We start from the raw sequence: 26,373 nt of genomic DNA on the forward strand, positions 1-26,373 counted from the left end.
AAAAAAGTAAATTGCAAGAAAAGAAAATAGAAATGGATACTATGCTGATGGATAAAGTTAAAGACTTTAGACATAATTCGAATAAGCTTAATTATATTTCAGCTAATAAATCGGGTAAACACCTGGCATCATTGGTCAAAAGGGTTGCAAAGACTCAGTCTATATCTTTAAAAGAGGAAGAATCGGATGAGGTTATTACAAACAATGCTATTATTAATAAAAGATTTAAGCAATTTTATGAACATTTGTATACAGCAGAGGTTAAAGATGACTCAGATTCCTTCCTTAAATCAGTCAAATTACAGTGCTTATCAGATCATCAAAAGGAAGATATACGGAAAGTCTTTGCAACCTCTGAGATTGAAGCTGCAATTAAGGCATTTCCGGAAAAAAAGGCCCCAGGAATAGATGGCCTCCCTATCGAGTTTTACTCAACATTTTGGCCAAATATTAGATCTTTGTTCATGGAGGTTGTGAATTCATTTGTTAATCAACAAAAGTTGCCAGAAACTATGTATCTTTCAACTATTTCTGTGATACCAAAACCAGGTCGTGAATGTAATAAGCCTTCTGATTTTAGGCCTATTAGTTTAATCAATTGTGATAAGAAAATCATAACAAAAGTAATGAATAATAGATTGGCATTAATTTTACCTAGCATTATCCACCATAATCAAACTGGGTTTATTCCTAATAGGGATCTTAGAACTAATGTTAGAACATGTATATCCTTAACACAATATGCAAAAAAACATAATATAGATTTGACTTTGATGGCGGTTGATGCTGAAAAAGCATTCGATCGCCTTGAATGGTCATATTTGTATAAAGTGCTTGAAACATTTGAATTCCCAGTAGAATTTATTAATATGGTAGAATCCAAGTTGGCCTACAACCAAGCAGTTTCGGTTCCATGGTGTAATGGTCAGCACTCTGGGCTTTGAATCCAGCGATCTGAGTTCGAATCTCGGTGGAGCCTGTGTGCTTTCTTGCCGCAGGAAAAGATAAAACAGCACTAGTTTGGCGATGGTGCCAGTGTTTGTGGCCATGTGAGCAACAGCTGCACCAGGTTAGGTTCCATGGTGTAATGGTTAGCACTCTGGACTCTGAATCCAGTGATCCGAGTTCAAATCTCGTTGGGACCTATTTTGCCACCAGTTTGCGCAGGACAATGTCTGAAATACTTTTCGGCACCTTTTAGTCCAAAAAAATGAACTAACATAGAGAGTGTGGCCGCATTGCATCGATGCTCAGTCTGTCTCTTTATGGCAGTGGTTCTCAAACCTGTCCTGGAGGCACCCCTGCCCTGCACATTTTTATTGTCTCCCTTATTAGAAACACCCAAATAAGGTCTCGCGGTCTCTACTAATGAGCTGATGATTTGAAACAGGTGTGTTAGATGAGGGAAACATTCAAAATGTGAAGGGCAGGGGTGCCTCCAGGACAGGATTGAAAACCACTGCTTTAGGGAACTGTGCGTAAAATGGCACTGTTGTGCAACCAATTTGGACAGGACCATGTCTGAAATACTTTTTGGCAGCTGTGAGCCCAAAAAAAAGCTAACGTGGGAGTGTGGCAGCATTGCGTCAACGCTCAGTCGGTCTCTTTAGGGCAATGGTTTTCAAACCTTTCCTGGAGGCACCCCTGCCCTGAACATTTTGTATGTCTCCCTTATTAGACACACCCAAATCAGGTATTGCAGTCTCTACTAATGAGCTGATGATTTGAAACAGGTGTGTTAGATGAGGGGAAATGCGAAATGTGCAGTGCAGGGATGCCTCCAGGACAGGATTGAAAACCACTGATCTAGGGATGTGTGAGTAAAAGGGCAGGAGCCAACTTGGAGAATGCGGGCATCGATCCCGCTACCTCTCGCATGCTAAGCGAGCGCTCTACCATTTGAGCTAATTCCCCTGGCCTTTCAAGAAGGACGAGCATAGCTGGGAATGACGGGGTTTGATGCAAAGAGGCTGTCCCTCCTCTGGGCTTGCTCCTTTGCACTGGCTGAGATTATGTTGTCGAATTAACAAAGAGATTAAGCTTTTGTGTTTAAGGACCTTCTCGGTCTTGTTACGCCAGTATGCATGTGTATGGATTCTTGTATTATGTAGGCGGAACACTCGCATCATGCAGACAACTTCTCACCTCTTTTGCTCACACTGACTTAAAGTCTAAGGAAGCGGTTCTCAATTCTAGTCCTCGCTCCCCCCAGGTCTGGATGTTTTGCATGTCTCTCTTTGTTAGCACACCTGATTCGGATAATCAGCTCATTAGAAGGGAGCTCCTAGCGATTGACATGGTCCCTACACAGTGTTCATTGCTCCCCACTCCCTGAGCAGGGGAAATCCGTCAAAGTATACTTCACTTTGGAACATTGGTTCACGGATTTGTGCTGCGCAACTTCTTCACATATGGAGAAGTGTGACATCATTTACCTCTGTATACCTCGATACACCACTGTATTACTCACTATGAATTGAACGTATACATACGCTTTGAACTTGAATCACGGACGGATGTCATGTGATGTCCAGTTTTCAGGGCACTTACGTTCAAATGGAACAAATGTCTGAAGCTATACGAGAAACTTACAAAATGTGAAGAGCAGGGAGTGCGAGGACTGGAATTGAGACCCGCTGGTCTAAGTGACATCTGACCGTTTCAGCTGTCCTCCCTAACATCCCTCTACATGTTAGATACAGCCCCATTTTTAGGTCAATTAAGAGGCCAACTGATGCTGGAATAGCTCTTTTTTCTTGGCTTAGGGCAAGAAGGCCTGTTGGTCTATGGGTATGATTCTCGCTTTGGGTGCAAGAGGTCCCGGGTTCAAATCCCGGACGAGCCCTTGTTCAGGTTAAAACGTGAAGCTTTATTGTCTCAATTGCATTCACAAACATTATGGCAGGTTTTTTTCAATCAGGCAAACACGGATGGCAAAGCCAGGCCGGTTACCTCAGCTGGTTAGAGCGTGGTGCTAATAACGACAAGGTCGCGGGTTCGATCCCCGTACTGGCCAGCTGTTTTTATTGTCTGGGGGCTCATCTCTGCTCTGCTCTGCTCTCCAGCTCCGACAAAGAGTAGAGTGATCTCACTGAAATCCCTGCTTGCTAAGCAGAGGTTTGTTGTAGCCAAAATAGCTCAGTTGGGAGAGCGTTAGACTGAAGATCTAAAGGTCCCTGGTTCGATCCTGGGTTTCGGCAACATCTCCCGCACTTCTCCCTTTTTTGAGGCGGGCCATTGACCAAAAATCACTGGGTTCCAACCTCTCTGTACAGTCGTGGCCAAAAGTTTTGAGAATTACATAAATATTAGTTTTCAAAAAGTTTGCTGCTAAACTGCTTTTAGATCTTTGTTTCAGTTGTTTCTGTGATGTACTGAAATATAATTACAAGCACTTCATACATTTCAAAGGCTTTTATCAACAATTACATGACATTTATGCAAAGAGTCAGTATTTGCAGTGTTGGCCCTTCTTTTTCAGGACCTCTGCAATTCGACTGCGCATGCTCTCAATCAACTTCTGGGCCAAATCCTGACTGATAGCAACCCATTCTATCATAATCACTTCTTAGAGTTGGTCAGAATTAGTGGGTTTTTGTTTGTCCACCCGCCTCTTGAGGATTGACCACAAGTTCTCAATGGGATTAAGATCTGGGGAGTTTCCAGGCCATGGACCCAAAATTTCAACATTCTGGTCCCCGAGCCACTTAGTTATCACTTTTGCCTTATGGCACGGTGCTCCATCGTGCTGGAAAATGCATTGTTCTTCACCAAACTGTTGTTGGATTGTTGGAAGAAGTTGCTGTTGGAGGGTGTTTTGGTACCATTCTTTACTCATGGCTGTGTTTTTGGGCAGAATTGTGAGTGAGCCCACTCCCTTGGATGAGAAGCAACCCCACACATGAATGGTGTCAGGATGCTTTACTGTTGGCATGACACAGGACTGATGGTAGCGCTCACCTTTTCTTCTCCGGACAAGCCTTTTTCCAGATGCCCCAAACAATCGGAAAGGGGCTTAATCTGAGAATATGACTTTGCCCCAGTCCTCAGCAGTCCATTCACTATACTTTCTGCAGAAGATCAATCTGTCCCTGATGTTTTTTTTTGGAGAGAAGTGGCTTCTTTGCTGCACTTCTTGACACCAGGCCATCTTCCAGAAGTCTTGGCCTCACTGTGGGTGCAGATGCGTTCACACCTGCCTGCTGCCATTCCTGAGCAAGCTCTGCACTGGTGGCACTCCGATCCTGCAGCTGAATCCTCTTTAGGAGACCATCCTGGCGCTTGCTGGACTTTCTTGGATGCCCTGAAGCCTTCTTTACAAGAATTGAACCTCTTTCCTTGAAGTTCTTGATGATCCTATAAATTGTTGATTTAGGTGCAATCTTAGTAGCCACAATACCCTTGCCTGTGAAGCCATTTTTATGCAACGCAATGATGGCTGCACGCGTTTCTTTGCAGGTCACCATGGTTAACAATGGAAGAACAATGATTTCAAGCATCACCCTCCTTTTAACATGTCAAGTCTGCCATTCTAACCCAATCAGCCTGACATAATGATCTCCAGCCTTGTGCTCGTCAACATTCTCACCTGAGTTAACAAGACGATTACTGAAATGATCTCAGCAGGTCCTTTAATGACAGCAATGAAATGCAGTGGAAAGGTTTTTTTGGGATTAAGTTCATTTTCATGGCAAAGAAGGACTATGCAATTCATCTGATCACTCTTCATAACCTTCTGGAGTATATGCAAATTGCTATTATAAAAACTTAAGCAGCAACTTTTCCAATGTCCAATATTTATGTAATTCTCAAAACTTTTGGCCACGGATGTATAACTGCTTCCCCACAGCCAGAGAGCTATCTGTTTCCAAGTTGGCTTCCAACCAAGCAGTTTCGGTTCCATGGTGTAATGGTCAGCACTCTGGGCTTTGAATCCAGCGATCTGAGTTTGAATCTTGGTGGAGCCTGTGTGCTTTCTTGCCGCAGGAAAAGATAAAACAGCACTAGTTTGGCGATGGTGCCAGTGTTTGTGGCCCTGTGAGCAACAGCTGCACCAGTTAAGGTTCCATGGTGTAATGGTTAGCACTCTGGACTCTGAATCCAGTGATCCGAGTTCAAATTTCGGTGGGACCTATTTTGCCACCGCATTGCATTTTTATTGTCTCCCTTATTAGACACACCCAAATAAGGTCTCGCGGTCTCTACTAATGAGCTGATGATTTGAAACAGGTGTGTTAGATGAGGGAAACATTCAAAATGTGAAGGGCAGGGGTGCCTCCAGGACAGGTTTGAAAACCACTGCTTTAGGGAACTGTGCGTAAAATGGCACTGTTTTGCCCCCAGACAATCGATTTGTTAATCAGCTCATTAGAAGTGAGCTCCTAGTGATTGGCATGGTCCCTACACAGTGTTCATTGCTCCCCACTCCCTGAGCAGGGGAAATCCGTCAAAGTATACTTCACTTTGGAACATTGGTTCACGGATTTGTGCTGCGCAACTTCTTCACACATGGAGAAGTGTGACATCATTTACCTCTGTATACCTCAATACACCACTGTATTACTCACTATGAATTGAACGTATACATACGCTTTGAACTTGAATCACGGAGGGATGTAATGTGATGTCAAGTTCTCAGGGCACTTACGTTCGAATGGAACAAATGTCTGAAGCTATACGAGAAACTTACAAAATGTGAAGAGCAGGGGGCGCGAGGACTGGAATTGAGACCCGCTGGTCTAAGTGACATCTGACCGTTTCAGCTGTCCTCCCTAACATCCCTCTACATGTTAGATAAAGCCCCATTTTTAGGTCAATTAAGAGGCCAACTTGCATTCGTTAGCCTTTCACACTGTCTGGAGGACTTTGATTGCTTCCACGTTAGTTCATGTTCCTTCTTTTGTTGTTGGTGAAATAGCTCTTTTTTCTTGGCTTTGCGCAAGAAGGCTCGTTGGTCTAGGGGTATGATTCTCGCTTTGGGTGCGAGAGGTCCCGGGTTCAAATCCCGGACGAGCCCTTGTTCAGGTTAAAATGTGAAGCTTTATTGTCTCATTGCATTCACAAACATTATGGCAGGTTTTTTCCAATCAGGCAGACACGGATGGCTAAGCCAGGCCGGTTAGCTCAGCTGGTTAGAGCGTGATGCTAATAACGCCAAGGTCGCGGGTCCGATCCCAGTACTGGCCAGCTGTTTTTATTGTCTGGGGGCTCATCTCTGCTCTGCTCTTCAGCTCTGACAAAGAGTAGGGTGATCTCACTGAAATCACTGCTTGCTAAGCAGAGGCTTGTTGTAGCCGAAATAGCTCAGTTGGGAGAGCGTTAGACTCAAGATCTAAAGGTCCCTGGTTCAGTCCTGGGTTTTGGCAACATCTCCCACACTTTTCCCTTTTTGAGGCGGGCCATTGACCAAAAATCACTGGGTTCCAACCTCTCTGTATAACTGCTTCCCCACAGCCAGAGAGCTATCTGTTTCCAAGTTGGCCTCCAACCAAGCAGTTTCGGTTCCATGGTGTAATGGTCAGCACTCTGGGCTTTGAATCCAGCGATCTGAGTTCGAATCTTGGTGGAGCCTGTGTGCTTTCTTGCCGCAGGAAAAGATAAAACAGCACTAGTTTGGCGATGGTGCCAGTGTTTGTGGCCATGTGAGCAACAGCTACACCAGATAAGGTTTCATGGTGTAATGGTTAGCACTCTCGACTCTGAATCCAGTGATCCGAGTTCAAATTGCGGTGGGACCTATTTTGCCACCAGTTTGCGCAAGACAATGTCTGAAATACTTTTCGGCACATTTTAGTCCAAAAAAATTAACTAACCTAGAGAGTGTGGCCGCATTGCATCGATGCTCAGTCTGTCTCTTTAGGGCAGTGGTTCTCAAACCTGTCCTGGAGGCACCCCTGCCCTGCACATTTTTATTGTCTCCCTTATTAGACACACCCAAATAAGGTCTCGCGGTCTCTACTAATGAGCTGATGATTTGAAACAGGTGTGTTAGATGAGGGAAACATTCAAAATGTGAAGGGCAGGGGTGCCTCCAGGACAGGTTTGAAAACCACTGCTTTAGGGAACTGTGCGTAAAATGGCACTGTTTTGCCCCCAGACAATCGATTTGTTAATCAGCTCATTAGAAGTGAGCTCCTAGTGATTGGCATGGTCCCTACACAGTGTTCATTGCTCCCCACTCCCTGAGCAGGGGAAATCCGTCAAAGTATACTTCACTTTGGAACATTGGTTCACGGATTTGTGCTGCGCAACTTCTTCACACATGGAGAAGTGTGACATCATTTACCTCTGTATACCTCAATACACCACTGTATTACTCACTATGAATTGAACGTATACATACGCTTTGAACTTGAATCACGGAGGGATGTAATGTGATGTCAAGTTCTCAGGGCACTTACGTTCGAATGGAACAAATGTCTGAAGCTATACGAGAAACTTACAAAATGTGAAGGGCAGGGGTGCCTCCAGGACAGGTTTGAAAACCACTGCTTTAGGGAACTCTGCGTAAAATGGCACTGTTTTGCAACCAATTTGCACAGGACCATGTCTGAAATACTTTTTGGCAGCTGTAAGCCCAAAAAAAAGCTAACGTGGGAGTGTGGCAGCATTGCGTCAACGCTCAGTCGGTCTCTTTAGGGCAATGGTTTTCAAACCTTTCCTGGAGGCACCCCTGCCCTGAACATTTTGTATGTCTCCCTTATTAGACACACCCGAATCAGGTCTTGCAGTCTCTACTAATGAGCTGATGATTTGAAACAGGTGTGTTAGATGAGGGGAAATGCGAAATGTGCAGGGCAGGGATGCCTCCAGGACAGGATTGAAAACCACTGATCTAGGGATGTGTGAGTAAAAGGGCAGAAGCCAACTTGGAGAATGCGGGCATCGATCCCGCTACCTCTCGCATGCTAAGCAAACGCTCTACCATTTGAGCTAATTCCCCTGGTCTTTCAAGAATGACGAGCATAGCTGGGAATGATGGGTTTGATGCAAAGAGGCTGTCCCTCCTCTGGGCTTGCTCCTTTGCACTGGCCGAGATTATGTTGTCGAATTAACAAAGAGATTAAGCTTTTGTGTTTAAGGACCTTCTCGGTCTTTTTACGCCAGTATGCATGGGTATGGATTATTGTATTATGTAGGCTACCTTGGAACACTCGGATCATGCAGACAACTTCTCAACTCTTTTGCTCACACTGACTTAAAGTCTAAGGAAGCGGTTCTCAATTCTAGTCCTCGCTCCCCCCAGGTCTGCATATTTTGCATGTCTCTCTTTGTTAGCACACCTGATTCTGATAATCAGCTCATTAGAAGTGAGCTCCTAGTGATTGACATGGTCCCTACACAGTATTCATTGCTCCCCACTCCCTGAGCAGGGGAAATCTGTCAAAGTATACTTCACTTTGGAACATTGGTTCACGGATTTGTGCTGCGCAACTTCTTCACACATGGAGAAGTTTGACATCATTTACCTCTGTATACCTCGATACACCACTGTATTACTCACTATAAATTGAACGTATATATTCGCTTTGAACTTGAATCACGGAGGGATGTCATGTGATGTCCAGTTCTCAGGGCACTTACGTTCGAATGGAACAAATGTCTGAAGCTATACGAGAAACTTACAAAATGTGAAGGGCAGGGGGCGCGAGGACTGGAATTGAGACCCGCTGGTCTAAGTGACATCTGACCGTTTCAGCTGTCCTCCCTAACATCCCTCTACATGTTAGATACAGCCCCATTTTTAGGCCCCGGTTAGCTCAGCTGGTTAGAGCGTGGTGCTAATAACGCCAAGGTTGTGGGTTCGATCCCCGTACTGGCCAGCTGTTTTTATTGTCTGGGGGCTCATCTCTGCTCTGCTCTTCACCTCTGACAAAGAGTAGGGTGATCTCACTGAAATCACTGTTTGCAAAGCAGAGGTTTGTTGTAGCCAAAAGAGCTCAGTTGGGAGAGCGTTAGACTGAAGATCTAAAGGTCCCTGGTTCGATCCCGGGTTTCGGCAACATCTCCCGCACTTTTCCCTTTTTTGAGGCGGGCCATTGACCAAAAATCACTGGGTTCCAACCTCTCTGTATAACTGTTCCCCACAACCAGAGAGCTATCTGTTTCCAAGTTGGCCTCCAACCAAGCAGTTTCGGTTCCATGGTGTAATGGTCAGCACTCTGGGCTTTGAATCCAGCGATCTGAGTTCGAATCTCAGTGGAGCCTGTGTGCTTTCTTGCCGCAGGAAAAGATAAAACAGCACTAGTTTGGCGATGGTGCCAGTGTTTGTGGCCATGTGAGCAACAGCTGCACCAGATAAGGTTCCATGGTGTAATGGTTAGCACTCTGGACTCTGAATCCAGTGATCCGAGTTCAAATCTCGGTGGGACCTATTTTGCCACCAGTTTGCGCAGGACAATGTCTGAAATACTTTTCGGCACCTTTTAGTCCAAAAAAATTAACTAACGTAGAGAGTGTGGCCGCATTGCATCGATGCTCAGTCTGTCTCTTTAGGGCAGTGGTTCTCAAACCTGTCCTGGAGGCACCCCTGCCAGGCACATTTTTATTGTCTCCCTTATTAGACACACCCAAATAAGGTCTCGCGGTCTCTACTAATGAGCTGATGATTTGAAACAGGTGTGTTAGATGAGGGAAACATTCAAAATTTGGAGGGCAGGGGTGCCTCCAGGACAGGTTTGAAAACCACTGCTTTAGGGAACTGTGCGTAAAATGGCACTGTTTTGCAACCAATTTGCACAGGACCATGTCTGAAATACTTTTTGGCAGCTGTGAGCCCAAAAAAAGCTAACGTGGGAGTGTGGCAGCATTGCGTCAACGCTCAGTCGGTCTCTTTAGGGCAATGGTTTTCAAACCTTTCCTGGAGGCACCCCTGCCCTGAACATTTTGTATGTCTCCCTTATTAGACACACCCAAATCAGGTCTTGCAGTCTCTACTAATGAGCTGATGATTTGAAACAGGTTTGTTAGATGAGGGGAAATGCGAAATGTGCAGGGCAGGGATGCCTCCAGGACAGGATTGAAAACCACTGATCTAGGGATGTGTGAGTAAAAGCATCGATCCCGCTACCTCTAGCATGCTAAGCGAGCGCTCTACCATTTGAGCTAATTCCCCTGGCCTTTCAAGAATGACGAGCATAGCTGGGAATGACGGGTTTGATGCAAAGAGGCTGTCCCTCCTCTGGGCTTGCTCCTTTGCACTGGCCAAGATTATGTTGTCGAATTAACAAAGAGATTAAGCTTTTGTGTTTAAGGACCTTCTCGGTCTTGTTACGCCAGTATGAATGTGTATGGATTCTTGTACTATGTAGGCTACCTTGGAACACTCGGGTCATGCAGACAACTTTTCACCTCTTTTGCTCACACTGACTTAAAGTCTAAGGAAGCGGTTCTCAATTCTAGTCCTCGCTCCCCCCAGGTCTGCATGTTTTGCATGTCTCTCTTTGTTAGCACACCTGATTCGGATAATCAGCTCATTAGAAGTGAGCTCCTAGCGATTGACATGGTCCCTACACAGTGTTCATTTCTCCCCACTCCCTGAGCAGGGGAAATCCGTCAAAGTATACTTCACTTTGGAACATTGGTTCACGGATTTGTGCTGCACAACTTCTTCACACATGGAGAAGTTTGACATCATTTACCTCTGTATACCTCGATACACCACTGTATTACTCACTATAAATTGAACGTATATATTCGCTTTGAACTTGAATCACGGAGGGATGTCATGTGATGTCCAGTTCTCAGGGCACTTACGTTCGAATGGTACAAATGTCTGAAGCTATACGAGAAACTTACAAAATGTGAAGAGCAGGGGGCGCGAGGACTGGAATTGAGACCCGCTGGTCTAAGTGACATCTGACCGTTTCAGCTGTCCTCCCTAACATCCCTCTACATGTTAGATACAGCCCCATTTTTAGGTCAATTAAGAGGCCAAATTGCATTCGTTAGCCTTTCACACTGTCTCGAGGACATTGATTGCTTCCACGTTAGTTCATGTTCCTTCTTTTGTTGATGCTGAAATAGCTCTTTTTTCCTGGCTTTGGGCAAGATGGCTCTTGGTCTAGGTTTATGATTCTCGCTTTGGGTGCGAGAGGTCCCGGGTTCAAATCCCGGACGACCCCTAGTTTAGGTTAAAACGTCAAGCTTTATTGTCTCATTGCATTCACAAACATTATGGCAGGTTTTTCCAATCAGGCAGACACGGATGGCTAAGCCAGGCCGGTTAGCTCAGCTGGTTAGAGTGTGGTGCCAATAACGCCAAGGTCGTGGGTTCGATCCCCGTACTGGCCAGCTGTTTTTATTGTCTGGGAGCTCAACTCTGCTCTGCTCTTCAGCTCCGACAAAGAGTAGGGTGATCTCACTGAAATCACTGCTTGCTAAGCAGAGGTTTGTTGTAGCCAAAATAGCTCAGTTGGGAGAGCGTTAGACTGAAGATCTAAAGGTCCCTGGTTTGATCCCGGGTTTCGGCAACATCTCCCGCACTTTTCCCTTTTTTGAGGTGGGCCATTGACCAAAAATCACTGGGTTCCAACCTCTCTGTATAACTGTTCCCCACAACCAGAGAGCTATCTGTTTCCAAGTTGGCCTCCAACCAAGCAGTTTCAGTTCCATGGTGTAATGGTCAGCACTCTGGACTTTGAATCCAGCGATCTGAGTTCGAATCTCGGTGGAGCCTGTGTGCTTTCTTGCTGCAGGAAAAGATAAAACAGCACTAGTTTGGCGATGGTGCCAGTGTTTGTGGCCATGTGAGCAACAGCTGCACCAGATAAGGTTTCATGGTGTAATGGTTAGCACTCTGGACTCTGAATCCAGTGATCCGAGTTCAAATCTCGGTGGGACCTATTTTGCCACCAGTTTGCGCAGGACAATGTCTGAAATACTTTTCGGCACCTTTTAGTCCAAAAAAATTAACTAACGTAGAGAGTGTGGCCGCATTGCATCAATGCTCACTCTGTCTCTTTAGGGCAGTGGTTCTCAAACCTGTCCTGGAGGCACCCCTGCCAGGCACATTTTTATTGTCTCCCTTATTAGACACACCCAAATAAGGTCTCGCGGTCTCTACTAATGAGCTGATGATTTGAAACAGGTGTGTTAGATGAGGGAAACATTCAAAATTTGGAGGGCAGGGGTGCCTCCAGGACAGGTTTGAAAACCACTGCTTTAGGGAACTGTGCGTAAAATGGCACTGTTTTGCAACCAATTTGCACAGGACCATGTCTGAAATACTTTTTGGCAGCTGTGAGCCCAAAAAAAGCTAACGTGGGAGTGTGGCAGCATTGCGTCAACGCTCAGTCAGTCTCTTTAGGGCAATGGTTTTCAAACCTTTCCTGGAGGCACCCCTGCCCTGAACATTTTGTATGTCTCCCTTATTAGACACACCCAAATCAGGTCTTGCAGTCTCTACTAATGAGCTGATGATTTGAAACAGGTTTGTTAGATGAGGGGAAATGCGAAATGTGCAGGGCAGGGATGCCTCCAGGACAGGATTGAAAACCACTCCTCTAGGGATGTGTGAGTAAAAGGGCAGGAGCCAACTTGGAGAATGCGGGCATCGATCCCGCTACCTCTCACATGCTAAGCGAGCGCTCTACCATTTGAGCTAATTCCCCTGGCCTTTCAAGAATGACGAGCATAGCTGGGAATGACGGGTTTGATGCAAAGAGGCTGTCCCTCCTCTGGGCTTGCTCCTTTGCACTGGCCAAGATTATGTTGTCGAATTAACAAAGAGATTAAGCTTTTGTGTTTAAGGACCTTCTCGGTCTTGTTACGCCAGTATGAATGTGTATGGATTCTTGTATTATGTAGGCTACCTTGGAACACTCGGGTCATGCAGACAACTTTTCACCTCTTTTGCTCACACTGACTTAAAGTCTAAGGAAGCGGTTCTCAATTCTAGTCCTCGCTCCCCCCAGGTCTGCATGTTTTGCATGTCTCTCTTTGTTAGCACACCTGATTCGGATAATCAGCTCATTAGAAGTGAGCTCCTAGCGATTGACATGGTCCCTACACAGTGTTCATTGCTCCCCACTCCCTGAGCAGGGGAAATCCGTCAAAGTATACTTCACTTTGGAACATTGGTTCACGGATTTGTGCTGCACAACTTCTTCACACATGGAGAAGTGTGACATCATTTACCTCTGTATACCTCAATACACCACTGTATTACTCACTATGAATTGAAAGTATACATACGCTTTGAACTTGAATCACGGAGGAATGTCATGTGATGTCCAGTTCTCAGGGCACATACGTTCGAATGGAACAAATGTCTGAAGCTATACAAGAAACTTACAAAATGTGAAGAGCAGGGGGCGCGAGGACTGGAATTGAGACCCGCTGGTCTAAGTGACATCTGACCGTTTCAGCTGTCCTCCCTAACATCCCTCTACATGTTAGATACAGCCCCATTTTTAGGTCAATTAAGAGGCCAACTTGCATTCATTAGCCTTTCACACTGTCTCGAGGACTTTGATTGCTTCCACATTAGTTCATGTTCCTTCTTTTGTTGATGCTGAAATAGCTCTTTTTTCTTGGCTTTGGGCAAGAAGTCTCGTTGGTCTAGGGGTATGATTCTCGCCTTGGGTGCGAGAGGTCCCGGGTACAAATCCCGGACGAGCCCTTGTTCAGGTTAAAACGTGAAGGTTTATTGTCTCATTGCATTCACAAACATTATGGCAGTTTTTTTTCAATCAGGCAGACACTGATGGCTAAGTTAGCTCAGCTGGTTAGAGCGTGGTGCTAATAACGCCAAGGTCGCGGGTTCGATCCCGTACTGGCCAGCTGTTTTTATTGTCTGGGGGCTCATCTCTGCTCTGCTCTTCAGCTCCGACAATGAGTAGGGTGATCTCACTGAAATCCCTTGCTAAGCAGAGGTCTGTTGTAGCCGAAATAGCTCAGTTGGGAGAGTGTTAGACTGAAGATCTAAAGGTCCCTGGTTAGCTCCCGGGTTTCAGCAACATCTCCCACTCTTTTCCCTTTTTTGAGGCAGGCCATTGACCAAAAATCACTGGGTTCCAACCTCTCTGTATAACAGCTTCCCCACAGCCAGAGAGCTATCTGTTTCCAAGTTGGCCTCCAACCAAGCAGTTTCGGTTCCATGGTGTAATTGTCAGCACTCTGGGCTTTGAATCCAGTGATCTGAGTTCGAATCTCGGTGGAGCCTGTGTGCTTTCATGCCTCAGGAAATGATAAAACAGCACTGGTTTGGCGATGGTGCCAGTGTTTGTGGCCCTGTGAGCAACAGCTGTTCCAGTTAAGGTTCCATGGTGTAATGGTTAACACTCTGGACTCTGAATCCAGTGATCTGAGTTCAAATCTCGGTGGGACCTAGTTTGCGCAGGACAATGTCTGAAATACTTTTCGGCACCTTTTAGTCCAAAAAAAATAACTAACGTAGAGAGTGTGGCCGCATTGCATCGATGCTCAGTCTGTTTCTTTAGGGCAGTGGTTCTCAAACCTGTCCTGGAGGCACCCCTGCCCTGCACATTTTTATTGTCTCCCTTATTAGACACACCCAAATAAGGTCTCGCGGTCTCTACTAATGAGCTGATGATTTGAAACAGGTGTGTTAGATGAGGGAAACATTCAAAATGTGAAGGGCAGGGGTGCCTCCAGGACAGGATTGAAAACCACTGCTTTAGGGAACTGTGCGTAAAATGGCACTGTTTTGCAACCAATTTGCACAGGACCATGTCTGAAATACTTTTTGTCAGCTGTGAGCCCAAAAAAAGCTAACGTGGGAGTGTGGCAGCATTGCGTCAACGCTCAGTCGGTCTCTTTAGGGCAATGGTTTTCAAACCTTACCTGGAGGCACCCCTGCCCTGAACATTTTGTATGTCTCCCTTATTAGACACACCCAAATCAGGTCTTGCAGTCTCTACTAATGAGCTGATGATTTGAAACAGGTGTGTTAGAGGAGGGGAAATGCGAAATGTGCAGTGCAGGGATGCCTCCAGGACAGGATTGAAAACCACTGATCTAGGGATGTGTGAGTAAAAGGGCAGGAGCCCACTTGGAGAATGCGGGCATCGATCCCGCTACCTCTCGCATGCTAAGCAAGCGCTCTACCATTTGAGCTAATTCCCCTGGCCTTTCAAGAACGACGAGCATAGCTGGGAATGACGGGTTTGATGCAAAGAGGCTGTCCCTCCTCTGGGCTTGCTCCTTTGCACTGGCCGAGATTATGTTGTCGAATTAACAAAGAGATTAAGCTTTTGTGTTTAAGGACCTTCTCGGTCTTGTTACGCCAGTATGCATGTGTATGGATTCTTGTATTATGTAGGCTACCTTGGAACACTCGGGTCATGCAGACAACTTCTCACCTCTTTTGCTCACACTGACTTAAAGTCTAAGGAAGCGGTTCTCAATTGTAGTCCTCGCTCCCCCCAGGTCTGCATGTTTTGCATGTCTCTCTTTGTTAGCACACCTGATTCGGGTTGAAACGTGAAGCTTTATTGTCTCATTGGATTCACAAACATTATGGCAGGTTTTTTTCAATCAGGCAGACACTGATGTCTAAGCCAGGCCGGTTAGCTCAGCTGGTTAGAGCGTGGTGCTAATAACGCCAAGGTCGCGGGTTCGATCCCCGTACTGGCCAGCTGTTTTTATTGTCTGGGGGCTCATCTCTGCTCTGCTCTTCAGCTCCGACAAAGAGTAGGGTGATCTCACTGAAATGCCTGCTTGCTAAGCAGAGGTTTGTTGTAGCCGAAATAGCTCAGTTGGGAGAGCGTTAGACTGAAGATCTAAAGGTCCCTGGTTCGATCCCGGGTTACGGCAACATCTCCCACACTTTTCCCTTTTTTGAGGCGGGCCATTGACCAAAAATCACTGGGTTCCAACCTCTCTGTATAACTGCTTCCCCACAGCCAGAGAGCTATCTGTTTCCAAGTTGGCCTCCAACCAAGCAGTTTCGGTTCCATGGTGTAATGGCACTCTGGGCTTTAAATTCAGCGATCTGAGTTCAAATCTCGGTGGAGCCTGTGTGCTTTCTTGCCGCTGGAAAAGATAAAACAGCACTAGTTTGGCTATGGTGCCAGTGTTTGTGGCCCTGTGAGCAACAGCTACACCAGTTAAGGTTCCATGGTGTAATGGTTAGCACTCTGAATCCAGTGATCCGAGTTCAAATCTCGGTGGGACCTATTTTGCCACCAGTTTGCGCAGGACAATGTCTGAAATACTTTTCGGCACCTTTTAGTCCAAAAAAATTAACTAACGTAGAGAGTGTGGCCGCATTGCATCAATGCTCACTCTGTCTCTTTAGGGCAGTGGTTCTCAAACCTGTCCTGGAGGCACCCCTGCCCTGCACATTTTTATTGTCTCCCTTATTAGACACACCCAAATAAGGTCTCGCGGTCTCTACTAATGAGCTGATGATTTGAAACAGGTGTGTTAGATGAGGGAAACATTCAAAATGTGAAGGGCAGGGGTGCCTCCAGGACAGGTTTGAAAACCACTGCTTTAGGGAACTGTGCGTAAAATGGCACTGTTTTGCAACCAATTTGCACAGGACCATGTCTGAAATACTTTTTGGCAGCTGTGAGCCCAAAAAAAGCTAACGTGGGAGTGTGGCAGCGTTGCGTCAACGCTCAGTCGGTCTCTTTAGGGCAATGGTTTTCAAACCTTACCTGGAGGCACCCCTGCCCTGAACATTTTGTATGTCTCCCTTATTAGACACACCCAAATCAGGTCTTGCAGTCTCTACTAATGAGCTGATGATTTGAAACAGGTGTGTTAGATGAGGGGAAATGCGAAATGTGCAGGGCAGGGAAGCCTCCAGGACAGGATTGAAAACCACTGATCTAGGGATGTGTGTGTAAAAGGGCAGGAGCCAACTTGGATAATGTGGGCATCGATCCCGCTACCTCTCCAGCGCCTGCTCCAGCGACTGCTCCAGCGCCTGCTGCTTCTGTGTCCCGTTACACCCAGAGGAACAGGCACCGGCGGGCCCTGGAGACGGAAAGCGGAGTCCATGAGAGGAAGTATGTGCGAGGGGTAACTTTTAACAATTGCAGCGAATGTGGGCAGCCCAAAACTAAAGAGTTTGGTCATAGCCGATATGGGAATGCCACATTTTGCTCACGCTCCTCTAATGGAAAAACTTTAGATGATTGGTTGGCAGAACAGCGGCAGGCAAAATAAATGACAAACTCCGCCTCCATAGTAAATAATTTATTTCCTGTGTATATTTTGTATATATTATATGGGCCCACTCTTTTCATATATTTTTTTTTAATATAAGTAGTACATAATATATTTCCTGTATATATATATATATATTGTTTATATTATATGGGCCCACTCTTTTCATATTTTTTTTTTATACAAGTACATTATATCTATCCTGTATATATTTTGTTTATATTATATGGGCCCACTCTTATCATATTGTCCTTTTTATATTGTGTGTATGTATGTGTGTGTTCATTTTAATAAAACATTTTGTATATATTACTTGGGCCCACTCTTTTATATTGTTCTTTTTATATTGTATGTATGTGTTTGTATTCATTTTAATAGAACATTTTTTTGATCAGATAAAAAAAATCTGCTAAATCATATCAATCAAATCATATCCACACACACAAAACATATTTGAAGAAACGTTTTTAATTAATTCTATTTAAACACAAACATGAAAAAATTTTTTTTAATAATACACACACACACTCACACAAATCTATGTAGTATAAAAGCAATCAATGGTATGTCATAGATAACAAAATAAAAGTCTCGGTTTATTGCACGCTTAACAATACACGTCGTGGACATATGATGTCACGGCTCATCTGAGAGAGCACGGGTTCGAATCCAGGCCGCGGAGGGTAGAATTGTTTCACATGTAATAACAACTCTTCAAAACGCAGAAATATATACCCCGAGTATTGCCGCAGGGGAAATCCTTTGGCGTTTTCACGTGTTCTGCATCTTTTTCACTTGCGTGCGGGGCTCAAAGATTGGACCCCTTCCTCATGCTAAGCGAGCGCTCTACCATTTGAGCTAATTCCCCTGGCCTTTCAAGAACGACGAGCATAGCTGGGAATGACGGGTTTGATGCAAAGAGGCTGTCCCTCCTCTGGGCTTGCTCCTTTGCACTGGCCGAGATTATGTTGTCGAATAAACAAAGAGATTAAGCTTTTGTGTTTAAGGACCTTCTCGGTCTTGTTACGCCAGTATGCATGTGTATGGATTCTTGTATTATGTAGGCTACCTTGGAACACTCGGGTCATGCAGACAACTTCTCACCTCTTTTGCTCACACTGACTTAAAGTCTAAGGAAGCGGTTCTCAATTGTAGTCCTCGCTCCCCCCAGGTCTGCATGTTTTGCATGTCTCTCTTTGTTAGCACACCTGATTCGGGTTGAAACGTGAAGCTTTATTGTCTCATTGGATTCACAAACATTATGGCAGGTTTTTTTCAATCAGGCAGACACTGATGTCTAAGCCAGGCCGGTTAGCTCAGCTGGTTAGAGCGTGGTGCTAATAACGCCAAGGTCGCGGGTTCGATCCCTGTACTGGCCAGCTGTTTTTATTGTCTGGGGGCTCATCTCTGCTCTGCTCTTCAGCTCCGACAAAGAGTAGGGTGATCTCACTGAAATGCCTGCCTGCTAAGCAGAGGTTTGTTGTAGCCGAAATAGCTCAGTTGGGAGAGCGTTAGACTGAAGATCTAAAGGTCCCTGGTTCGATCCCGGGTTACGGCAACATCTCCCACACTTTTCCCTTTTTTGAGGCGGGCCATTGACCAAAAATCACTGGGTTCCAACCTCTCTGTATAACTGCTTCCCCACAGCCAGAGAGCTATCTGTTTCCAAGTTGGCCTCCAACCAAGCAGTTTCGGTTCCATGGTGTAATGGCACTCTGGGCTTTAAATCCAGCGATCTGAGTTCAAATCTCGGTGGAGCCTGTGTGCTTTCTTGCCGCTGGAAAAGATAAAACAGCACTAGTTTGGCTATGGTGCCAGTGTTTGTGGCCCTGTGAGCAACAGCTACACCAGTTAAGGTTCCATGGTGTAATGGTTAGCACTCTGAATCCAGTGATCCGAGTTCAAATCTCGGTGGGACCTATTTTGCCACCAGTTTGCGCAGGACAATGTCTGAAATACTTTTCGGCACCTTTTAGTCCAAAAAAATTAACTAACGTAGAGAGTGTGGCCGCATTGCATCAATGCTCACTCTGTCTCTTTAGGGCAGTGGTTCTCAAACCTGTCCTGGAGGCACCCCTGCCCTGCACATTTTTATTGTCTCCCTTATTAGACACACCCAAATAAGGTCTCGCGGTCTCTACTAATGAGCTGATGATTTGAAACAGGTGTGTTAGATGAGGGAAACATTCAAAATGTGAAGGGCAGGGGTGCCTCCAGGACAGGTTTGAAAACCACTGCTTTAGGGAACTGTGCGTAAAATGGCACTGTTTTGCAACCAATTTGCACAGGACCATGTCTGAAATACTTTTTGGCAGCTGTGAGCCCAAAAAAAGCTAACGTGGGAGTGTGGCAGCGTTGCGTCAACGCTCAGTCGGTCTCTTTAGGGCAATGGTTTTCAAACCTTACCTGGAGGCACCCCTGCCCTGAACATTTTGTATGTCTCCCTTATTAGACACACCCAAATCAGGTCTTGCAGTCTCTACTAATGAGCTGATGATTTGAAACAGGTGTGTTAGATGAGGGGAAATGCGAAATGTGCAGGGCAGGGAAGCCTCCAGGACAGGATTGAAAACCACTGATCTAGGGATGTGTGTGTAAAAGGGCAGGAGCCAACTTGGATAATGTGGGCATCGATCCCGCTACCTCTCCAGCGCCTGCTCCAGCGCCTGCTCCAGCGCCTGCTGCTTCTGTGTCCCGTTACACCCAGAGGAACAGGCTCCGGCGGGCCCTGGAGACGGAAAGCGGAGTCCATGAGAGGAAGTATGTGCGAGGGGTAACTTTTAACAATTGCAGCGAATGTGGGCAGCCCAAAACTAAAGAGTTTGGTCATAGCCGATATGGGAATGCCACATTTTGCTCACGCTCCTCTAATGGAAAAACTTTAGATGATTGGTTGGCAGAACAGCGGCAGGCAAAATAAATGACAAACTCCGCCTCCATAGTAAATAATTTATTTCCTGTGTATATTTTGTATATATTATATGGGCCCACTCTTTTCATATATTTTTTTTTAATATAAGTAGTACATAATATATTTCCTGTATATATATATATATATATTGTTTATATTATATGGGCCCACTCTTTTCATATTTTTTTTATACAAGTACATTATATCTATCCTGTATATATTTTGTTTATATTATATGGGCCCACTCTTATCATATTGTCCTTTTTATATTGTGTGTATGTATGTGTGTGTTCATTTTAATAAAACATTTTGTATATATTACTTGGGCCCACTCTTTTATATTGTTCTTTTTATATTGTATGTATGTGTTTGTATTCATTTTAATAGAACATTTTTTTGATCAGATAAAAAAAATCTGCTAAATCATATCAATCAAATCATATCCACACACACAAAACATATTTGAAGAAACGTTTTTAATTAATTCTATTTAAACACAAACATGAAAAAGTTTTTTTTAATAATACACACACACACTCACACAAATCTATGTAGTATAAAAGCAATCAATGGTATGTCATAGATAACAAAATAAATGTCTCGGTTTATTGCACGCTTAACAATACACGTCGTGGACATATGATGTCACGGCTCATCTGAGAGAGCACGGGTTCGAATCCAGGCCGTGGAGGGTAGAATTGTTTCACATGTAATAACAACTCTTCAAAACGCAGAAACATATACCCCGAGTATTGCCGCAGGGGAAATCCTTTGGCGTTTTCACGTGTTCTGCATCTTTTTCACTTGCGTGCGGGGCTCAAAGATTGGACCCCTTCCTCATGCTAAGCGAGCGCTCTACCATTTGAGCTAATTCCCCTGGCCTTTCAAGAATGACGAGCATAGCTGGGAATGACGGGTTTGATGCAAAGAGGCTGTCCCTCCTCTGGGCTTGCTCCTTTGCACTGGCCGAGATTATGTTGTCGAATTAACAAAGAGATTAAGCTTTTGTGTTTAAGGACCTTCTCGGTCTTGTTACGCCAGTATGCATGTGTATGGATTCTTGTATTATGTAGGCTACCTTGGAACACTCGGGTCATGCAGACAACTTCTCACCTCTTTTGCTCACACTGACTTAAAGTCTAAGGAAGCGGTTCTCAATTGTAGTCCTCGCTCCCCCCAGGTCTGCATGTTTTGCATGTCTCTCTTTGTTAGCACACCTGATTCGGGTTGAAACGTGAAGCTTTATTGTCTCATTGGATTCACAAACATTATGGCAGGTTTTTTTCAATCAGGCAGACACTGATGTCTAAGCCAGGCCGGTTAGCTCAGCTGGTTAGAGCGTGGTGCTAATAACGCCAAGGTCGCGGGTTCGATCCCTGTACTGGCCAGCTGTTTTTATTGTCTGGAGGCTCATCTCTGCTCTGCTCTTCATCTCCGACAAAGAGTAGGGTGATCTCACTGAAATGCCTGCTTGCTAAGTAGAGGTTTGTTGAAGCCGAAATAGCTCAGTTGGGAGAGCGTTAGACTGAAGATCTAAAGGTCCCTGGTTCGATCCCGGGTTACGGCAACATCTCACACACTTTTCCCTTTTTTGAGGCGGGCCATTGGCCAAAAATCACTGGGTTCCAACCTCTCTGTAGAACTGCTTCCCCACAGCCAGAGAGCTATCTGTTTCCAAGTTGGCCTCAAACTAATCAGTTTCGGTTCCATGGTGTAATGGTCAGCACTCTGGGCTTTGAATCCAGCGATCTGAGTTCGAATCTTGGTGGAGCCTGTGTGCTTTCTTGCCACAGGAAAAGATAAAACAGCACTAGTTTGGCGATGGTGCCAGTGTTTGTGGCCCTGTGAGCAACAGCTGCACCAGTTAAGGTTCCATGGTGTAATGGTTAGCACTCTGGACTCTGAATCCAGTGATCCGAGTTCAAATCGCGGTGGGACCTATTTTGCCACCAGTTTGCGCAAGACAATGTCTGAAATACTTTTCGGCACCTTTTAGTCCAAAAAAATTAACTAACGTAGAGAGTGTGGCCGCATTGCATCGATGCTCAGTCTGTCTCTTTAGGGCAGTGGTTCTCAAACCTGTCCTGGAGGCACCCCTGCCCTTGCACATTTTTATTGTCTCCCTTATTAGACACACCCAAATAAGGTCTCGCGGTCTCTACTAATGAGCTGATGATTTGAAACAGGTGTGTTAGATGAGGGAAACATTCAAAATGTGAAGGTTGGAGAGGACGGAAGTTTTTGGACGAAGCGAAGGCAGATTGCAACCGAACTGTATTGTGAGTGTAACGATGGGAGATAGCTCGGATGGTAGCGATAATTATGGAAGGGTTTCAGATATGGAGATTAGCCAAACAAAAAAGGCAAGGAAAAAATCTTGGTCTGAAGCGAGTAGTGGAGGGGAGGGTAGACAAGTTAACAAAAAGATTAAAGCTAAATCTAAGGGGAACAGTAGACCTGACTTAGATGATAAGCAGGAAGAGTGGAAAGTTATTATCACGCTCAGTAATGATAAAGGTCATTTAAAGTGAAGTGAAGTGACATTCAGCCAAGTATGGTGACCCATACTCAGAATTTGTGCTCTGCATTTAACCCATCCAAAATGCACGCACACAGAGCAGTGAACACACACACACTGTGAGCACACACCCAGAGCAGTGGGCAGCCATTTATGCTGCAGCGCCCAGGGAGCAGTTGGGGGTTCGATGCCTTGCTCAAGGGCACCTAAATCGTGGTATTGAAGGTGGAGAGAGAACTGTACATGCACTCCCCCCACCCACAATTCCTGCCAGCCCAGGACTCGAACTCACAACCTTTCGATTGGGAGTCCGACTCTCTAACCATTAGGCCACGACTTCCCTAATTTACCCAGTTCAAGTGACCAAAGCAATTGAGAAGGATATGAGGAAAATTAAATACGCTAAACTACTGAATAACAGAAGAATTCTAATTTCAGCAATAAATAAGAAGCAGCAGGAAATGATTTTGAAAATGAGTAATCTTGGTGGTGGAAAGATTAAAGTGCATGTACCAGGAATGGCAGCAAAGCTAAGAGGAGTGATCTCAAATGTTCCACTGGAAATGTCTGTGGACGAGGTAAAGAGTGAGATTAAAAGTGGGAAAGTATTAGAGGTGAAAAGGCTCCAAAGCAATAAAAGTGGTATTAAATCAGACAGTCTATCTGTATTGCTTGTTTTTGAAAAATCCTTACCTTATGAAGTTCAAATAGGCTGGATCAATTACAAAGTTAGGGAGTATATCCCTCAACCATTGAGATGCTTTAAGTGCCAGAGAATGGGTCATACAGTACAACAATGTAAATGGAGACAAAGATGTGCGAAATGTGGAGGAGACCATGAATATGGAAAATGTAATAAGGATACCAAGCTAAAATGCTGCAACTGTGGAGGTGAGCATAGTGCTGCATATGCTGGATGTGTGGTCCAGAAACAAGCTAAAGAAGTACAAAGGTACAAGGTTGTGAATAACATGTCATATGCAGAGGCTATTAAAGACATAGGCAACTATGAAACAAAGAAAAATAGTCAAATAGAGAGTCATGAAAACCTCAATGAAAATGTAATATATGGAGCAGCAGGCCTACCTCAGAGGTTAAACATAAAGAGATGTCAGCCAGGAAAAGTAGGCCCAATACCCATTGCCATACAGCAACCATGTAAACATAAGTGTATAGTGGAGGAGAACACCTTGATGGTATAAAAAAAGAGCTTTGTAGCTTTTATATGCAAAGTTGTGAATGTTGCCACACGACAAGAAAGGAAAAGTGACAGGATCAAGACCGTGGTAGAAGCTGCAGAGGAATTCTTGGGTATCAAAGATTTAAAAGCAAAAGATATACATGACAAGCTAAGCACTAATAATGATGGAGGGTCTCAGAGTATTACTTAAATTTATTATGGTATTCCATCTGTTACAATGGAATGCTAGGAGTCTGACTGCAAATGGACAAGAATTTAAGAAGTTTATAGTAGAGTCTGAAGTCAAACCTGATACTATTTGCATTCAAGAGACCTGGCTAAGGCCTCACCTTGATTTTATTATACCTGGTTATGAGTCTGTTAGGTTTGATAGAGGTGGGAATCAGGGTGGAGGATGTGCAGCATTTGTAAGGAATGGGATACCATTTAGAAGAATAGAAACTACAACAGAAATAGAATGTGTAATTACTGAAATTTATAAATCAGATGGACACTTAGTAGTAATAAACTTATATAACCCTAGTAAATCATTAAACCTAGAAACATTAGAGGGAATAATAAGTAGACAAGGGAACCGGAAAGAAATATGGTGTGGAGACTTCAATGCACATAATAGTCTTTGGGGAAGTAAGCATACAGATAATAATGGAGAAGCAGTGGAGGAAATGATGAATGTTAGGCAATTAGTTTGTTTAAATAATGGGAATGGTACAAGAATTGATATACGTTCTAACACACTGTCTTGTATTGATCTCACTCTGGTCTCTAATAAAATGTCACACTCTTGTGAATGGAAGGTGATAGAAAGTACAAGTATTGGAAGTGACCATTTTCCAATATTTTGCTCTATAAATATTGAAATAGATCTCCAAGAAAGGCCTAATCATAAGAAATGGGAGTTTGAAAAAGCTGATTGGGAAAAATTAAAAAAAATATGTTGTATTTCAGCAGAGACAGTCTCAATGCAGGGTGATATTGAGGAATGTGCATCTGAGGTTACACATTTAATAATGAATGCAGCATTAAAAAGCATACCATTTAAGTCAGTTGGGGGGAATAGGAAAATGGTCCCATGGTGGAATGATACATGTACAAAAGCTATTAAAGAACGAAATCGGGCAATGAGAATGTTAAGAGGTAATTTGAACCAAGATAACTTAATTGATTATCAGAGGAAAAAGGCTCAGGCACGAAGAATAATTAAGAATAGTAAACAAAATGCATGGAAGAACTATTGTTCTACTATAGGGAGGGAAGTTAAAATAGGAGAAGTGTGGTCAATGATGAAGAAAATGAGTGGGAAAAAAGTGTATACTAAAATACCTGTATTAGAGGATGATGGAATACTGGCAATAACAGATAAAGAAAAGGCAAATGCATTGGGTAAGAAGTTTGCCAGTATTCATAGTGGGGATCATTTGGATGATATACATAGATTACATAAAGAGAAGGTTCTTAAAGAAAATAGAGATGTGTTTATTAAAAAAGATTGTGAGGAATGTACTATGGATGCAGAAATAAACTTGAATGAACTAGTGATAGTATTAAATGATATTAAGAATACTGCTACAGGAGAAGATCAACTAAGTTACATCATGTTCCAGAAAATACCTGGTAAAGTATTGCAGATAATATTAAAGTTATTTAACAAGATATGGGAAGACGGTAAAATACCAAAAAGCTGGAAAAGAGCATTAATATTGCCATTTAATAAACCTGGGAAAGACCCGAATAATGCTGGTAATTATAGACCTATTGCCCTTACGTCACATCTCTGCAAGTGGATGGAGAAGATACTAGTCAGAAGAATTAACTGGACCCTCGAATATAGAGGATTATTCGCACCATATCAAAGTGGATTTAGGAAAGGGCGTTCCACAATGGATGCGGTGGTGAAAGTAAGCAATGAAATAGAAAAAACTTTTAAAATGAAAGAAATAATGAGTATTGTGTTCTTTGATATTGAAAAAGCTTATGATTCCATGTGGAGGGAAGGGCTGTTAATTAAAATGAACCAAATGGGAATTAGAGGTAGGTTTTATAATTGGGTCTTAGACTTTCTGTCAGAAAGAAGATTTAGAGTTAGAGTGGGATCAGGAATTTCTGAGGAATTTGAAATTGGTAATGGAATTCCACAAGGTAGTGTTATTAGTCCAGTTTTATTTAATGTTATGATCAGTGATATTTTTATGAATCTGGACAGAAGGATTGGATCAGCTTTGTATGCAGATGATGGGGCCATCTGGGCAAGAGGACGAGATCCTATAAGGGTAAGAAATAAAATCAAGGAAGCCATAGGAAAGGTAGAACAATGGTCGTATAGCTGGGGCTTTAAGCTTTCTCCAAGTAAGTCTTGCCATATGATATTTACAAGGAAGAAAGGGATAGAAAAACAGAACCTACAGTTATATGGACATAATATGGAAACAGTAGATCATTTTAAATATCTTGGTATGTGGTAAGACCAAAAGGGAACATGGAAAATACACATTGAAAAGGTGGAATCAAAATGCAAGAAAGTCATCAATTTAATGAGAGCAGTAGTGGGGAAAGACTGGGGAGCAAATAAACAATCACTAATATATATTTACAGGGCTTTAATGA

The 26,373-nt window shown here is 44.0% G+C and overlaps 24 non-coding genes across 24 annotated transcripts; 23 read left to right on the plus strand and 1 right to left on the minus strand.

Annotated features, from left to right (window-relative positions):
• The first annotated feature begins 907 nt into the window (after positions 1-907).
• trnaq-uug (transfer RNA glutamine (anticodon UUG)) lies at positions 908-979 on the plus strand. The gene has a single exon. It is a non-coding gene; the product is annotated as a tRNA-Gln (tRNA).
• A 94-nt stretch (positions 980-1,073) lies between these two features.
• Positions 1,074-1,145, plus strand: trnaq-cug (transfer RNA glutamine (anticodon CUG)). The gene has a single exon. It is a non-coding gene; the product is annotated as a tRNA-Gln (tRNA).
• A 696-nt stretch (positions 1,146-1,841) lies between these two features.
• Positions 1,842-1,914, minus strand: trnaa-agc (transfer RNA alanine (anticodon AGC)). The gene has a single exon. It is a non-coding gene; the product is annotated as a tRNA-Ala (tRNA).
• A 1,028-nt stretch (positions 1,915-2,942) lies between these two features.
• On the plus strand, positions 2,943-3,016 carry trnai-aau (transfer RNA isoleucine (anticodon AAU)). The gene has a single exon. It is a non-coding gene; the product is annotated as a tRNA-Ile (tRNA).
• Positions 3,017-3,127: 111 nt separating this feature from the next.
• Positions 3,128-3,200, plus strand: trnaf-gaa (transfer RNA phenylalanine (anticodon GAA)). Its single transcript has one exon. It is a non-coding gene; the product is annotated as a tRNA-Phe (tRNA).
• A 1,861-nt stretch (positions 3,201-5,061) lies between these two features.
• trnaq-cug (transfer RNA glutamine (anticodon CUG)) lies at positions 5,062-5,133 on the plus strand. Its single transcript has one exon. It is a non-coding gene; the product is annotated as a tRNA-Gln (tRNA).
• An 811-nt stretch (positions 5,134-5,944) lies between these two features.
• trnap-ugg (transfer RNA proline (anticodon UGG)) lies at positions 5,945-6,016 on the plus strand. The gene has a single exon. It is a non-coding gene; the product is annotated as a tRNA-Pro (tRNA).
• A 276-nt stretch (positions 6,017-6,292) lies between these two features.
• trnal-caa (transfer RNA leucine (anticodon CAA)) lies at positions 6,293-6,365 on the plus strand. The gene has a single exon. It is a non-coding gene; the product is annotated as a tRNA-Leu (tRNA).
• Positions 6,366-8,746: 2,381 nt separating this feature from the next.
• trnai-aau (transfer RNA isoleucine (anticodon AAU)) lies at positions 8,747-8,822 on the plus strand. The gene has a single exon. It is a non-coding gene; the product is annotated as a tRNA-Ile (tRNA).
• A 106-nt stretch (positions 8,823-8,928) lies between these two features.
• On the plus strand, positions 8,929-9,001 carry trnaf-gaa (transfer RNA phenylalanine (anticodon GAA)). The gene has a single exon. It is a non-coding gene; the product is annotated as a tRNA-Phe (tRNA).
• A 134-nt stretch (positions 9,002-9,135) lies between these two features.
• trnaq-uug (transfer RNA glutamine (anticodon UUG)) lies at positions 9,136-9,207 on the plus strand. The gene has a single exon. It is a non-coding gene; the product is annotated as a tRNA-Gln (tRNA).
• A 94-nt stretch (positions 9,208-9,301) lies between these two features.
• On the plus strand, positions 9,302-9,373 carry trnaq-cug (transfer RNA glutamine (anticodon CUG)). The gene has a single exon. It is a non-coding gene; the product is annotated as a tRNA-Gln (tRNA).
• Positions 9,374-11,218: 1,845 nt separating this feature from the next.
• Positions 11,219-11,292, plus strand: trnai-aau (transfer RNA isoleucine (anticodon AAU)). Its single transcript has one exon. It is a non-coding gene; the product is annotated as a tRNA-Ile (tRNA).
• A 106-nt stretch (positions 11,293-11,398) lies between these two features.
• On the plus strand, positions 11,399-11,471 carry trnaf-gaa (transfer RNA phenylalanine (anticodon GAA)). Its single transcript has one exon. It is a non-coding gene; the product is annotated as a tRNA-Phe (tRNA).
• Positions 11,472-11,605: 134 nt separating this feature from the next.
• On the plus strand, positions 11,606-11,677 carry trnaq-uug (transfer RNA glutamine (anticodon UUG)). The gene has a single exon. It is a non-coding gene; the product is annotated as a tRNA-Gln (tRNA).
• Positions 11,678-11,771: 94 nt separating this feature from the next.
• On the plus strand, positions 11,772-11,843 carry trnaq-cug (transfer RNA glutamine (anticodon CUG)). The gene has a single exon. It is a non-coding gene; the product is annotated as a tRNA-Gln (tRNA).
• Positions 11,844-13,707: 1,864 nt separating this feature from the next.
• On the plus strand, positions 13,708-13,781 carry trnai-aau (transfer RNA isoleucine (anticodon AAU)). Its single transcript has one exon. It is a non-coding gene; the product is annotated as a tRNA-Ile (tRNA).
• Positions 13,782-14,258: 477 nt separating this feature from the next.
• On the plus strand, positions 14,259-14,330 carry trnaq-cug (transfer RNA glutamine (anticodon CUG)). The gene has a single exon. It is a non-coding gene; the product is annotated as a tRNA-Gln (tRNA).
• Positions 14,331-15,524: 1,194 nt separating this feature from the next.
• Positions 15,525-15,598, plus strand: trnai-aau (transfer RNA isoleucine (anticodon AAU)). The gene has a single exon. It is a non-coding gene; the product is annotated as a tRNA-Ile (tRNA).
• A 106-nt stretch (positions 15,599-15,704) lies between these two features.
• Positions 15,705-15,777, plus strand: trnaf-gaa (transfer RNA phenylalanine (anticodon GAA)). Its single transcript has one exon. It is a non-coding gene; the product is annotated as a tRNA-Phe (tRNA).
• A 2,667-nt stretch (positions 15,778-18,444) lies between these two features.
• trnai-aau (transfer RNA isoleucine (anticodon AAU)) lies at positions 18,445-18,518 on the plus strand. The gene has a single exon. It is a non-coding gene; the product is annotated as a tRNA-Ile (tRNA).
• A 106-nt stretch (positions 18,519-18,624) lies between these two features.
• On the plus strand, positions 18,625-18,697 carry trnaf-gaa (transfer RNA phenylalanine (anticodon GAA)). Its single transcript has one exon. It is a non-coding gene; the product is annotated as a tRNA-Phe (tRNA).
• Positions 18,698-21,364: 2,667 nt separating this feature from the next.
• Positions 21,365-21,438, plus strand: trnai-aau (transfer RNA isoleucine (anticodon AAU)). The gene has a single exon. It is a non-coding gene; the product is annotated as a tRNA-Ile (tRNA).
• Positions 21,439-21,544: 106 nt separating this feature from the next.
• On the plus strand, positions 21,545-21,617 carry trnaf-gaa (transfer RNA phenylalanine (anticodon GAA)). Its single transcript has one exon. It is a non-coding gene; the product is annotated as a tRNA-Phe (tRNA).
• The last annotated feature ends 4,756 nt before the right edge of the window (positions 21,618-26,373 follow it).

Source organism: Carassius carassius, chromosome 8, assembly GCF_963082965.1.
Source record: "Carassius carassius chromosome 8, fCarCar2.1, whole genome shotgun sequence".
Taxonomy (NCBI): Eukaryota; Metazoa; Chordata; class Actinopteri; order Cypriniformes; family Cyprinidae; genus Carassius; species Carassius carassius.